Source organism: Drosophila mauritiana, chromosome 3L (assembly GCF_004382145.1).
Source record: "Drosophila mauritiana strain mau12 chromosome 3L, ASM438214v1, whole genome shotgun sequence".
In the NCBI taxonomy this organism is placed as follows: domain Eukaryota; kingdom Metazoa; phylum Arthropoda; class Insecta; order Diptera; family Drosophilidae; genus Drosophila; species Drosophila mauritiana.
This window is the reverse complement of record NC_046669.1, coordinates 16,049,775-16,065,833: the sequence shown is the minus strand read 5'-3', so window position 1 is coordinate 16,065,833 and position 16,059 is coordinate 16,049,775. Positions and strand designations below refer to the sequence as shown.

The window sequence follows — 16,059 nt, the reverse complement described above, 5'->3', positions numbered from 1 at the left end:
TTGAACGAGGGGGGTCGTTTTTGGTAAGAAGCCGCCACAGTTGCAGGCCCATATAGCCGCATGAAAACGGACAGAATGGGCACAGTTGGTAGACAGTTTATAGCATTAGCCCCTTAACAAGACCCAACGAACAAACTCACTCACAGACACTTAAAAACTTTAATTAGAGTTTAAGGAGCTCGCTGTTCATTTTTTCATTAGGCCAGCTATGAAATTCACTCACTTTTAGCCATCTGAACACGAACAGGCGGCACAGACACCGAAATTGCTAACAGTTAGCCGCAGAAATAATTCATTGTCGCCCATTCCTCGCCACGTTGTCCTCAATCTCGATCTGAGGTCGGCAATTTTCACTTCAGCATGAGATTCTTGTCCCCAGAAACCGATGCTTTTGGCCCAGTAAAAGTTGAAACATGGCCAATAGAAAGTAAGCGAGCTGTTCTATCTACAAGTGAATGTTCTCAAATAAGCCAAATCATACGATGCTTTAGCCTTAAATAACATTAAGTAAATATACTTTACAGATACTACACTAAGCCAAGTTAATCACTACAGTCCTCAAGTAGCGATTCCCCCCAAATCATCGATCACCAAAATTCCTGAGTAATGATTATTTTGGCGAAAGTTTCATCACCCATCAAAACGCAGCGGGTCGAGTTGACTGACTTTGCTACTGTTGCACAGGTGGCGTCGATAACTAATTATTTCCACTCACCTTTCAGCAGCGAAGGAGGCAAAGAGCTGCTAAGGTGTCTGCATTTTCCATATTTATGAGCCATCATCATCGTTGACCGAGTATCTTCAACTCGCCCGTCCCCTTTAAAATCTTTGGGGTACTAAGCCCCAGAGCTCGGATTTTTGGCCATATATTGATTGATTGGCTTTGATTATTGGCCGGACAGGCGATGGCTTAAATTTGCATGGCAAGAGTGACGCAGGGAGTTTGTTATTGGTTGCAGGGTTTTTAAGCTATTGGATCCCAGATTTATATGCATCATTAGAAAATGCCAGAAAATGCTTCTTCTCTTTCACTGCTCGTAACTTTCTTTCGCATCATTAAAATGAACAACAACAAATTGGGCGCAAAACAAAAAAATAATACCAAGAACTGTCCACAAATATCAAGAGGCCGAAAACAAAGTTGCATGTCTGGAAAGAAAAACTTATTTAGACACTGGGAAAAAATATCGTTAAAAAGTCGGGTAAAGTTATGTGATAAAATTAATTATTATAAGGCACATTTTGAAAGGCTGAATATTTTTCTAGAAGAGAATTACAATTCATTTAGGTTTAGAACATAAGTAAATAAATATAAATTGTACTATAGTTTCTATCCCTTGATTCAGCTTTCAATCTATGGTGCATTTATAAGTTTCCAACAAGGAAACTGCAAGCAATATGTTAAACTATATAATACTTAAAATAACTAGATTGCTATCTAGATTTTCCCAGTGCACTACTAAATTTCTTTCGTGTCCGAAAAATTTCTTCATTTGCGGGTCACTAATTAGACGCGATTTGTTGGCCCAAACCGACATGCAATCTCGCCCAAGAGGAAGGCGCCCCCCAAATGGCAGAGGATGCGGGGAAAAAGGGGGAGTTGGCCCTTTAAATGGCCAACATTTGCATAATTATGCGTTGTTGGTGGAAGGTGCTTATGCAGCTCAATGAATTTAATTGAGCAACATTAGGCCATGAATGGGTTGGGGATTCTGGCTCTTATCAATTTGGCCTGGGAGAAACGAGAAATGAGTGGAAAAAGTAGCGATGAGATCACTCAAATATAATTATTCTTAATATATACATTTACCGCACCGTTTTTTGTTTTGTTTTTTACTTCACCCGTACAGGAAGCAGTGAGGTGAAGATTTCACCTGTTGCTTAGAAAGTGAAATTTGTGGATTTCAGTTTTCCATTTCTATTTCTTCTGCTTGCTTTTGGCGCTGTGAGATAATTCAAATGCGATAAGACATTAATCAATGCAATTAGCGATACAATTGCTTATTGATATCCGTTTCGCTGTGGATTTTTCGGCTGGACAAATTTCCACAGATCTTAATGGCATTTTAATGGGAGCAGCGGGGTGAAAGTTTATCGATTTATTTTTTGGCAGCCACGCGAGCAAAATCTGTGATATGCAAAAAGTTGCGTTTCCTAATGGCGAATCCAGACAATGCCATAAACTGCAACAATAAAGCAATAACAGTAACAATAACAATAATTGTAATAGCCAAAGTGCAATGCCAAGTCATCGCCGATTCAAATGGAGATGGAAATGGAAATGGTTTTGAAGATGTGGAGATGGAAGTGCTGGCGATGCTGGCGTTGCAGGTGAGGTGCGGCCGCAAAACGAAAGCCGAAAGATACAAAGATTCAAGATACAAATCATGCATTACAATGGGTAAAGGCGAAGCCAGAGGCATTGAAATTGAAAGTAACACACGACTGCAGCTTGATGATGATTTTCTAATTGCACAAAAGCCAAGCCAAGATGACTCAAGTGCCTCCACTCCGTGCATCTTGGCGCATTTTCCCGAAAGGTGTTAAGTATGCAAATGACGAGCAGCTCTCGAGTTAACATCTCTAACTCAAAAGAAGAAGGAAAGAAAGAAAAAAATAGGCAGTCATGTTGTAATATTTACAACCACACAAACACACACACACACACATTCTGCCGTGTGTGGGCGGGGTCAGCAGCGCGCCTTTTTGGCCCAAAAGCGAGTGGTAAAAGTGGGCAGCGATTTTGACCCCACTGCTTTAAAAGCGGCAGCAGATTCGCATCTTTCAGATACTTTTACATGTACTTTCTCTACTTAGACTCTGGCTGGCATCGCACAATTTTTGTTTCGGCCATTTCTCCTCCGCCTTTTAGGCCGCACCTAATCGGAATTTTGTGCGCCGGCGTAGAGGAGTTGGTTCCGGAGGAGGAGGAGGAGGAGGAGACCCCCAGATCACCGGAGATCAGTGGCAGCGACAACGCTTTGATGTTGTAATTAACTTTCATTAGACTAAGCAAACAGCTCCGAGAATTGCAAGCCACAAAAAAATTATCGCAAAATCGTTGGTAAAAACTGAAAGAAATCTCTTCAAATTTGGAACTTCCGTAAGCGAATCTCGCATTTAAGTTGGGTTTTTTCTTCAGGCCGCTCGTGCTTTTTGCCTTTTTTTGGCACTTCCAGGTAGGTAAAGGCAAACTAAATTTCACTTTCGCTACACAATATCAACAGCGATTTAAGTGTGTGCTATATTTAAGTATTTACTTGGCCAACAGTACACAACAAAGTGAGCTCGAAAAAAAGGCAAATAAACTTTGGCCAGAAATACCCTGCAAGTGCAAAAAGTGTTTATCGGTTTAGTTGTCTTTTGTAACCAATTGATGTTTAAAGCGTTCAGAAATAAACAAACCCTTTAAAATGTGCATAATCAATAATGGGTTTAGACCCTTTCTATCAGATAAATAGTTAGTTGTTGACAATAAAAGGGTATCTCCCAGTTGAAAGCTAGATTAAAATAACTCTTTTTCTCCCAACATCTATTTACCTTTTTCCAACTATTTCTTTTGGTCATGCGAATTCGTTGCCAAGGCGCGTTGATTGTTTTTCTTCCCCCACCGCCGCCCATCGACCCAAACCCTTGCCGAAAAAGCTCGGAAAAAAGGTGGCCAAAAAAAAAGACAAACGATCCATGGGAAAGCCGCAAAAAGCAGATTCAAATGAGATGCGGAGAGTCTTGAAGTATTTGCCTTGATTCCGCTCAATTGGCAATTTCGGAAAGAAAGTCCCCCATGCGCGACCAAAATGCGAACCCGAGTGCCAGAATCCCGCTGAGCTGCAGTTTTGGCCAAGCGGAGCCACTTGGCCAACTACTTGACTACCCGACGATCGTGTCCAAGTGGCCTGCTGAGTAATTAATGATACGAACCCCGAGGTATCTTCACCCACTAGCTCTTCTCTATTCTTCTAATTAAATAAACAAAATGAGTGTTTGCGAAAATGTTTGCCAAAAACCGCTGGGAGATAAGCCAATAAGCTTCTTTGTAATTAAATGGAAACTTTCCATTTTTTTTTAGATAAAGGTTAAGCAATATAATCAACCAAATGGGTCCAAACTTACAGTAAAAATAGGGTCGGAGAAAATAAATTGAAACTTAAAACACATATATAAGTTAGCCAACTTTATTAAATATTATTTTGTAATATGTTGCATGTAACTTAGCTTCAACTTCAGCTAGTTTATAGCCAACTTCAAAAAACCTTTGCAAAAAAAAAACTTCAAGAAGATAAATATGCAAGTTTGACGTTTACTTTCCTTTTCAAAAGGCAAATTTAAGAACGAGTGGGAAAAAATCACTGGAGGAAAATCAAATTAATGGAAAAAATATCCATTGACAGCGGCGGCTGGCAGAGAAGAAGAAAAATAGAAAGAGCACCGTTGGAAAAAAGGAAAAATATAATTTAGGTGCAAGAGAAAATTCAAGCGCATCATGCGAGCAAAGGTTTTTCCCCATCACCATCTCCATCACCATGCCATGCCATCCCATACCATGCCATCCCATGTGATCCCATCCCATGGCTGGATGACAGAAATGATGATGAATACGCGTTGGCAGCAGCCGCCGGCCCAGAAGCCCCTTTGGACCCCCACCCCCTCCTTGGCAGTAGGTGTGGATATGGCAACAAAGCCGCAGACATCATCAGCAGTTTTAACGGCTGCCAAAGTTGCCAACGCTTCCAACTTGCGGGTGTTGCGGTGGCTCGTTGTTTCTGTTGTTGCTGCCGAGGTCTGTCATACCATCGCTGACTGACGACTGACTGGCATGTGAGGAAGGGTCTACACAGTGAGAAAAAATATGACCCGGGTGTGGGAGAATCACAGGCCAGAAGTTAAGGCATGCTCATATATAAGTAATGGAAATGTGTGAGCTGGTATCCAAGAATGAAAATACTTAATTCTTAAAAAATTCAATAATATAAAAAAATAAAATAAAATAATAATAAACAATAAAATAATATATTATATTAAGTTAATAAATTACTATTATTCTAACACCTTTTAATTTGAGTTAAAACCCAACAACTCGTACTTTCCTAAAAAGCCAATATTCTTGAACATGATCAAATTACAGAGGTGGTCAAAAGTATTTACACAACGAGCTTTTTTTTCAATTAGTTGACAATTGAAAAAAAAGCTCGTTGTGTAAATACTTTTGACCACCTCTGTATATCTCATACTACAACTACAACTAAAATAATAAATTATAATAATTTAATAAACTACTATTATTCTAACACCTTTTAATAAAAGTTAAAACCCAACAACTCATACTTCTCTAAGCTGAGGTCTCCAGAAAGAAAACATTCTTGAACATGATCAAATAATATGATAGTATAATATCTCACACTACAACTAAGCAGTCAAGAATAATTATCCAATATCATTATTATTTTTAAAATAATGGTGTCCAATCATTGTTCTCAGTGCACAGAGTTGTGTCGAGTGCATTCAGGTGACTTTGCCTTGCAATTGCACTTAATAAAGCCGCTTGCAACACAAAGAAAAAAAAAAAAGAACAATGTCAGCCAGCGAGTGCGCGAAAATGTTTCAATAATTTAATGCAAATGTGCAATAACAATTGCGCCCGCTCTGGCGCTTCCCTCATAAATATAATAATTTTCAAAATACATTTTTAATGAACTCATAAAAATCATTAAGATCCATGGCATGTTGTCAATCCTTTGTTTTACTGCGGAGCTGTGTGGTCTCTTGATGGGCGGATTTCATGGTAGATGGCAGATAAGTCAGATGGTGAATGCCAGATCTGTTTTCATTCGGCGACAGTTGCAACATAATGGAATTACCGCGATAGGATCTGCATTTCAGGGTAAATTAACTTTGAAATGCGATTTAAATAGGGTGCTTGAACTTGCGGAATAAGTAAGTAAGTAGGGTTTTTACAGATTAAAAGTTATTAAGCCCGTTCGATTAGTCAACAAAAGTCGTTAGCCAAATTAACAAATTGCTAACTTACTTTAGCATAGACCAAAGAAAACCAAACATGTTAAGTAATCAACACTAATATTTCATTAATATATAAATATTAAGAATTAAACAATGTGCCAAATTGCTCAGATAATTGCCTATTGTTTTACCCTACTAATATTTGAATAATTATTTATACAAAAATCAGCCTTTTATTGAATCAAAATCAATTCCCTTTTATAAATACCACACTAAGTCGTTTAGAAATAATCCACAGATAACCGATTAATCTTCATTAATAAATCCGTGATGAATATGAGAAACAATCTGGGTATTATGGTAATTCCAGCAACAACCTTTCACCATAAAACACATTTCTGTCGACAAATAGAGACAGCGATGTTGTAGCTGCCATCCTTTTCTTGGTTTTAACCATTTAAATGGACTTTTCCTCGGAAATGTACGAGAAAATTAAATCAAAACATCTGGACAGCTTCCTTTGGCACATTTACAAATTAAAATTGAAAACCAGAAAGGACAAAGCAAACAGCCACAAGAAACGGACGCTCACAGTGCGACAGAGAGGGGTGAAAGGTGCAGAAAGAGAGAAAAGATAGCTACCAATTGAAGTCGAGCTTGAACCATACGCAAACTGACTTGGAGTAGGAAAGGCTAGTGGTTAATTAAGAGCGTGGGACGTTGGAGAAAAACCACGGAAAATATGCGTTCAACTTGGAAAATAGAAAACTGACAGGGACAGAAACCCGGAGAGGGAAAAGTGGGAAAATCAAGAAATATGATAAACATGCGAAACATTTTTACCTGGCCAATTTCATAGCTCTTCACCAAAGATTGTTTTTTTTTTATTATATTTTCTTTATTTCTCCCTGCAAACTGGGTCAGGAAAATCACTTTCATTGGGCTTAGAGAGTTGGTAAAATCGTCTTTATAAAGCCATTTTAGAAACCATTGTTTGTACGATCGTCGAGAATGCAACGCATAACGAAAGTTCAAATATGACACTAGAGATTGGAAATTGTATTAATTAATTTGCATATAAACCAGTCTAAGTCGAGGTCAAACGATACACGTAAATACAATGTGTAACTTCTCCACTCATAAGTTCTAGTGGTTTTAGTAGACAGTTACGAAAAAGAGAACCGACAAGGCTAAAAGAAATGCAAATGCGTCAACACCGCACACAAAAGACCAAGAGTTGTCCAGTCTGTTGGCCAGTTAAGTTCAACTTCTCACTGGGTCACGGCGTTTGACACCTTTTCGATACTTTCCGGGGTTTCGGGAGTCCAATGATCAGTGGTGCAACTTACTTAACACGTTATATTCAAAATATTTGGGCCAACCCATGCTTGTTGGCTTCCAACTCAGAGTTTAGATAGCCAAAAGTTTATGTTTTCAATAAAAGCCGTAAGCCAATAAGCTAAGCACAAAAGCTACAGCTTATTTGTTAAATCCTAAATGAAGTACACAAATCCATTATGCGAAATTACATACCTTAGCTAATTAGGTTTGGATTTAAGGCTTTTGCTCATCAAGTATTTTGATTGTGCTATAACTTGCTTAATTGATTTCTTATGAATAAAACGTGTAGGAACTTATGTTTAATTGTAAACTTGATGACTAAAAATTAAAGAATAAATTAGAATTTGAAAATATGGCATTTTTCTACAAAATACATAAGCCTCAACAACTGAATTATCCTCATAATAGTATTTAGTATAAACTAAAACCCGCGTAATAAGGGTCACATGAACCCGAGTACTAAAGAAAAGGATTTACGATTTAATATGGGTCATAAAAATATTACACAAGTAAATAGCCGCCTTGAGCAGTCCGTAAAGTCGCTAATACAGTACTATAAACCCGGAAAAAGGAGACCAAATCCGAGAACAACTTCATTACGACTGACAATGATTAGAGAGAGCAGCGACAATTTGGCCAAGTTTATTGCGGTTCATTTCGGTCCCACAAACTCCCGCGCGAAGGTGATAACTTTCAACGGTTTCACGTTTGAAATTGACTTTGTAGCTGCCTACTGCAAATGCAGCTACTCGTACCACTCGACTCTGTGGGAAATTAATGAATTAGGAGGCGGCGTACAAGAAACAAAAAATGGAAATAAGTAATGCTCACATTACATTAGGCAGTAAACAAATACACAGAGCGAAAAGGAGTCCGAAATCATCAGAAATCAAGCAATAAACTTTTGGCAATACAAAGAGTGATATTTCTGATATCAAACTAAAACAACTTTAAGCCATGTAAAAAAGACTAGTGACGAAAGCAACCTATTTGGATAGGTAGTGGGAGATGGGATTTATAGGATATTTTAAATAAACCCAGAATATTTAAAACCATTTTTCCATGTGCAGCTGAAGAAGCGACGATGCCAAGTGGCAAAGCCCGAGTATCGCGACTTTAACTCATTTCCACGACACTCAAATGAGCAAAAATTATTGCGGTTAAGTACGCGAGCGCAGAGATTTTCCAACTTTGGCTGGCTAAATCGGAAAGTAAGCAAAAGAAAAGTCCGTTGGCTTGTTAGAAGGAAAAGCAACCCACCAGGCAGCCAGCCAGGCAGCCAGATAGAGACAGATAGATAGATGGAAAATTGCAATCCGTCGTCGAGGGAATTTTCTCCGTTCCTTTGTCGCCGTTCGATGGCAGCGCGAATCGTGAATTAAATTTAAACGGCAGAAAAGTACAAAATAAATAAATGGGACAAGTGAGCGAGTGGAGCGGCCAGCGAGATTTTCGCGGGCGGCATGAGTGTGGAAATTATAGGGCCTCCTAAGCGTTCGGATCTAGCAGTTTCGGTTTGTCTTGTCATTGATACGATTTGGCGAAGATCGGATCTACCTACGCGGAATGTAGCCATCGAAATGGGGAGATGCGAAGGAAGTTTGGAATAGAAGGTATCCAGTAATGTAGTTTTTACTGGCACAAAAGTAAAGATACATAAATTGAAAGATTAAGATACATACTAACATTTGTGGCGTTCAAAGGAATCGCGTATTCAGTCTAACAAAAAATATTTAGCCAAAACTAAATATTGTACAACAAATGTATGCTCATAAGTATAATACTACTTTAAGATACATTATATGTATATTAATAAACATATTTGCTAAAGAACTCTCAAGCCCATCATTGCCACTTTTTTCCCACCCATCCTGGGTAGCAATAAAAACTGAAACTTTTCACTCACTCTGCTGGCTGCTAACCATATCTAGCAGCTGATTGGAATCGACTAGATGGGGAGACAGGGAAATAGTTGGAGGAGCACATCGCGAGACTAGGAGGCGGGCGACCAAATTGGCACATTAGACAAATTGTTGCCAGGACGGCAGAGCCTCCAAGAGCAGGGGGATGGGGGTGCTGTACATCTCAATAACAATATCATGGCAATGAAAACCAAAACAGCAGCCGCAAGAAGCGAGTCAAGGAAAAGTTGAACACTGCAACATGCAACATGCAAAATGCCCAATGGAAAATCAAAGAAAGTTGAATGAAACTTGCCATCGCGATCGTCATAAATCAAACCGCAAAAAGCCCGCAAAGATTCATCAGTCAATCAGCCGAGTGGATCGGCAGATGCGATCAAATGTCAAGCCCACGCCTCATGGCTTTCAACCTTATCCAGTCACAATTTAAGCCACCATTGACCCATTTTTCAATACCCATAGCTGCCATCATCGCCCATCTACCATCTGTGTACCATCTGCCATTGCCACTGGGGAATAGGCTACGACGATGATCATAATGACGAGGATGATGTTCCGTAACGTGTCGCCATTTAATTGGCTCCGTGTGAAGTTCAAGAAAACTTTGCCAAATACCCAGTTTGGTGCCACATGCCACCCCTTCCATTCCCGCATTTCCTGCCCCAGTATCTAGTCTACGGCGACTTTGAAACTTTAGACTTGCTGGAACAAAAAGTTGGGAATGTGTAACTTTGAAGGTGTCGGCAGTATCTTTATATAGTTTTTGGAGATGCCCTTTAGTATTCAGGTGAATTTAACTATTATATCAAATATGAGATTTCTTGTTAATTCTTAAGAACATAGAATAGTTTTTCTTTTATTAACTGAGAAAGATTTGCAAATATTCCAGATTCTTAGAGAAGTTGCACCAAATACTTTTACCATACTTATCTACATATCCTATCTTTTAAAATTCTATGTGCCTTATTATCAATACCATATCAGTAAGGGTATTATGGGTATTTGTGGCTGGCATCTTCTTGGCTCATCGGATGTCGTCTAAACAATTTTTCCAAAGAATTTTTCGTCATGCGCTTTAATTAAATTTTGTCAGCCTTCTTCTTTTTGTGTGGTGTCATGGCCCGAACAGACTTGCCGGTCTGCTCCGTGCTGTTTTGGCCCGGTCTTGTTGGTCTGGTTGGACGGACTTGTGGGTCTGGCTGACATTGTTGACAATGACTTTGTGTTGTGTGGCTGCTACTGTGATGTCACTCAAAAGACAAAAAAATAACAAAAACTAAAAGGCATTAAAAACACAGCAGGGCGACGTGGAAGTTGGAAGTGGGAAGTGGGAAGTGGCACTGCAACCGGCTCAGATTGCATGGCATGTCCAGGAGTCAAACCAAATACATAATTACAAATTCATTTGGCACAATTATGCGGCACAGTTGCAATTGCCAAGTGCAATTGTTGCACACACGACACAGATTTAATTGCATTTGCCAAACGGGCGCAACAAGTGGCAGAGACCCTGGCGCAAAAAAAAGAAGATAAATAAGTAAAAGCCTAGCACGCAAGAACTAAGAATTTGGCAGTGCTGGCGGTAGTTTACTAATCTAGGTACAAGGTACTTGCCCCAAAAATGGGTACAAATAAATATTCTCAAACAAATTATGTTTTAAAATTCTAAACATATTTCGACTAAGAAGAACGTCATTTGATATTTTGGTTGAATTAGTTAACAATTTATTATTTTATTAAGGTACAAGATGTACATACCTTCTAGGGACACAGTTCTACATTTTCAAGCTCGGCAACACTGAAAACGGCCAGGGTAAAAGGCATGAAAATTGCTACCTCGGCAGACGGTAAATTAAAAAACTTAATGCGAAAGGCGAGGATTGTGAATTGAGGAGTCGAGCGAGTAGCAAATTAGGGAAACTCGCAACATTTGCCACGATTTTAATTTGTTTTCGGCCGCCGTAATTCATTTGCAGGCAACGCATCGCGATAAATGGAAATGGAGCGTAATTAGTTCGTGGGGGGTGTCGTTTTTACTACTGAGTATCTGGTGGATGCACAGATATAAGATATAAGGTTGCGATAACCGCAACTGGTTTAGGCCGATCTGGCTTATCTAGTGCGTATGCGCATATGGGAATCTATCCAGGGATAGATTCTCGTTTGTCCAGTTCCGCTTTCACATGAGCTAAAACAGAACGCCGGCATCCCAATCGTCAGCATCATATAATCGGGAAATAAGTGAAATAAAAATGAGGAGGCCGAACCAGTTGGCATTGGATTGCTGCGGGGGGGAAATTCAGACTCCGAATCGGTGGCATTTCAAGTTTTGTGTAATCTCTCCTATTTGCACACCCAGAAAATGTTCCAAGATTGAGAACACAGCTTAGTTCCGCTGGTTTAGCAAAACATTATTAATACACCTGAATTGATTATGCTTCTGGTGTAGAATGACTTCTTAAGTAAAGAAATTTACAAAGCGTTGAAGTCCTAAGAATATTATTTTAAGAATAATATATATGACTCAAAAACTGTATATAGAATAGTTTATATACTTGTCTAAACGCAAAATCTAAACTTAATAATCGAATCCTGTAACATATAGCTTAGCCTTAGCTTAGTGATCAAATAAGATTACTTCATTTTGAGGAACTGAACTTTGTCTGCGGCACAAATCACCGAATTGGTTAGCTCACAAACAGTTAGAACAGTTGCCAAGCCCAGGCGATGATCATTTAAGCCACTTAATGGCTATCTGCACCGTAACCCATCCGTCCGCTGTAGCATTTGACCCACAATTGCCGGCCACCACCAACTGCTCCACTGAGTCCAAACATCTTCACATCCTGAGCCACCGAAAATTGCCGACTTAAGCATTTCGAAATCAATTTAGCAGACAATAGTAATTACCGCAGTAAAGCCTGTCTGCCCGGATTTGTATCTGGATCTGGATGTGGAGTTCGTTGCGGATGTGCAGAGAGCTTAGCTTTGTGGCTCTTATGGCGCGGATTATGCAATGGGCACGTCAAGAGCTGGCCACTGGTTTGGACATGATTGTTTCAACACCAACTGCGCCCCTGGGAGTCAACGAACCTGTGACAGCTGGGCGCAAAAATGGCGCAATCTTTAACCAAACCAAGGAAAATATAGAAAAAAGTCTAAGGCCTACAGCCATTTCCTCCACATATGCAACGGTACCTGAATATAAACCCAAAGTGGAACATTAAAGAACTGGCCCATTGCAAAACTAACCAAAAAAAAGAAAAATAACAAAGAACAATCGTGATATGGTTAAGTATTGCGACTACCAGATACCCGCTTATGTATTTATGTACTCATACTTTATAAGCAGAAATTAGCCGGAATCCAAAATGTTACACGGCATGCAACTGAACTCTCATAATTAAGGCAATGAAATATTAATATGTATTCACCTAACTGGTTGCATTTAATTTGGCTTAAAACATGAGTTATGCTAGTAAAGCAAGATACGTTCTGTCAAGTTTTAATTAGTGTTTAATATTATTTTGATGGAGATTTAAAAGTAGGCCAGTAAAAAATGGGTCTCGTACTTATGGATAACTAATACACTTACATACCACCATATGATTTCTGTAGGTAAAGCGGAACAATCCATTTAACTAAATTGTGCATATTAATATCAAGTATAAACATAATGCTAATACAATACCACTTGAATATTAGGTAGTAAGACAATGTCGAATCAAACTTGAAGCTCGAGCTTAAGAGTCGCAGAAGAACAGTTCCCAATCCCGCCAGGCAGTAGCGGCAACTGCCACACGTATATTTAATAACAAATACTTGGTGGACTGAAGGAGGAGAAGAAGGAGGAGGTGGAGCAACTGCAGCAGGAGCAGCCACATCCGCGGAGGGGGCGCCGCTAATGAGCGACAGGCGGACAACCCGAGGCGTCAGATCTGCCGGCTTCAAGTTACCACATACATATATATTTATATATATATATATTCCCTCGATCCGTCGCCCGGGAACACTTGTCATAAACAGCTAATAGACGCGTGCAGCGACAACTTGATTAATTGAAACTAAATGTGTCCGAGTCCGAAGATTGCAGCTAACGCTTCGTGCCGGCCAGCAATTAGAAACGGTAAGAAAAAACTCAACTAAGCTCGACTAAACCGAACTGAAATGAAGCTGAAACTAAACTGAACTGAAGTGATATGGCAGGAAGTGCAGCACACAGCTTGGGCACAATTAAACAAATGACGAATGCCATCAAATTGCATGTAAAATGCTGAGATGCTAAAATTGCTGAAATGGCAAATTGCAAAATGGCCGAGGCGCCGGCATTCAGGATGCTGCAACGAGGGACCAGAGATCACCTTGGTCATTGAACGCAGCAGCAACTTGCAGCAGCAGCAGCAACATGTTGCACATTCCCAACAATGTCCGTTAGTGGCTGGTGCAGTTTTAATAAATTTAAATGTGGCCAACAAGCTAGCCGAACAACAAAGCCGTGTCATTTGAGCGGCCAACAAGAATTGGTAATTGCCGCCAAGGTTGCACGGCACGGAAAATGCCACCAGGACTAGTTCATCAACTGCGGGTATTTTTCACCTATCTGTGAGATACATGTTATTTACATCACTCGGAGTATGTAACTAGATGAAAAATTTAAGTGAAATTTAAATATCGATCTTTATGTATTATAACATATCCATTAAAAAAGAATTTTTAACTACAGAAGTAGTTACCCATGAAATTCTTAATAAATAGCTCATCTTGTGAAATTAATTACCTGCAACTTGCGTAATGCACGGCAGCAACTTGCAACATCTGCAACTGTGGCAGCGACACCAAAAGAGTTTTTGGCCTGCGATCATGCACTGGCCATTACACAAATAACAGCTAATAACAGTAATAATTCAAATTAATTTCGCGCCATTTGAAATCATTATGTGATAAAGAGAAGATACCGCAAAAAACCAGCTACTAGAGTGGAGGAGTCGCAGCAGCAGCAGCAGTGGTATCAAGATCGCTATTAAAATAAAAATGAAGACAAAACTTTGGCAGATAGAAAGAAAAAAGAGGCATCGCTTAAATGGAACCAGGAAAACCCGGAGCCAATAAAGTCTTGGGCAAAAGGAAAAAGTTGCGCACAAAAATTACCGCCAAAGTCCAAAAGATCAAGCCAAGGGGAAATAAACTACAACAACGGCAGGAGGAAAACGCGGCTGGAAGAAAAGAAGATTGCTATTGGCACTTGAGCAGCAGCAGCAGCAGCAACAGCAACAGCAACAGCAACATCGTGCTGCGTCTTCCTCTCTCTTTCACTCATTTAAGCCACACTGCACCTAGTTATATGCATAAAGGGTTAAAAAATTATTAGATAATTATTAGCATGCCTAAAGCAAAGTTGCGAAAATAATTAAAGGTTTACTATTAGGTCTATTGAAGAATATATTTTCTTTTTTAGGTTCACATTTGTGCAACATCTTTACTTTAATTTTAATTAGTAATTATAAATGTATATACATTTTTTTATTAATAAATATTTATTTTTTAAATTGGCCCAGTAAAATATAAACCAAGTTTACCGCTTCCTCCAACTGATGAATATCTTAAACTAAGTGCCACATTTTTTTCAGTGCAGATCATGCTAAACAGTTGCTGCCTGGAGTAAAATAAGAAGAAGACGGCATGGAAAAAGGGCAAGAGCATTTTCCTGGCGCAGTAAAGTTCAAGAGTTGCTGCGCTGCTGCATCAGTTGCTGCTGCAATGTTGCTGCTGCTGCAGTGTTGCCGCTGCGGCACTCGTTGCTGCTGTTGTTGTACTTAGATGATCGTCGGTCGCATATTTTATAGCGAGCTAGGAATGCAGACGCCGCCATTGCGTTGATGTTGTTGCCTCTCTGCTCTGCCCGCTGCATATGCACAAAAGATGGGCGACGAAGAAAGTTGCAGCCACGCAACAGCAGCAGCAGCAGCAGCACCCACTCACTGCAGCAGCAACAGTTGCAGCAGGAGTCAGCCATTCCATAACGATTACAAACGCCTTATGTGTGTCAGAGACGAAAGGCAAATGGGCGACCAGTTTTCCAGTCATTACATGCTAATGAAGGAAGCGCCTGCAGCCTTGTCAACATTCTATCATTCTACCATCCCCACTCCACCACTTTTTCTTCGGGTTCTGAGACGCCTGTGGGCCCTCTCCATTAGGGGTCACTAAGAAGGGCTAAGGAGCCCAGCCTCTTTCTCACAAATTACACCGCATTGCCGCTGGCAAGACACATTCACAAAGCCCAGAGCAGCCAGCCACTTGCAACCAGCAACTTGCAACTGGCAACTAGCAACTGGCAACTGGCAACACAACGCAACACAACAGAGCAGAACAAACATTTCCCGCATCTATCAGGTGCATTGATCTATGGCTATTTTTTTAATTAACGCTCGGTTTCTTTTATTGCGCGCGGCTACGTGAAAAATGGGAAGCTCCAGAAAATAGCCTTCCCGCTGAACTTGAGCTTCAGTTGGCAACGTTTTCTTATTAGTTCATTTGTTATTGTTTTATTGCAGTTCCCAGGCGGTAGGGTAATTGTTCGCAGCCAAATAGTTGGCTAGGAAAATGAAAGGAGACTCGCTGGAATGTTTAATGGCATATTAGATGCTCTTTGGAATTGGGGGGAAAACATAATTGAGATGCCTTGGAAATAAAGAAATTCGATCTAGGAAATGAGGTCGAGAAAAGAAGCTATATTATATTATTTATTTGGAATTTATTAAAATATATTTCTTTATTGATCAGGTTGTAGTAATTATAGCTCTCGAATGTTAAGGTTTTATACATATTTTTGTTTTAA

General features: G+C 39.7%; 1 protein-coding gene across 1 annotated transcript in view; it reads right to left on the bottom strand.

Moving 5' to 3' along the window:
- LOC117140288 (elongation factor-like GTPase 1) overlaps positions 1-16,059 on the bottom strand; it is a 73,508-nt gene that overhangs the window by 26,618 nt on the left and 30,831 nt on the right. The gene's annotated exons all lie outside the window — the stretch shown is intronic.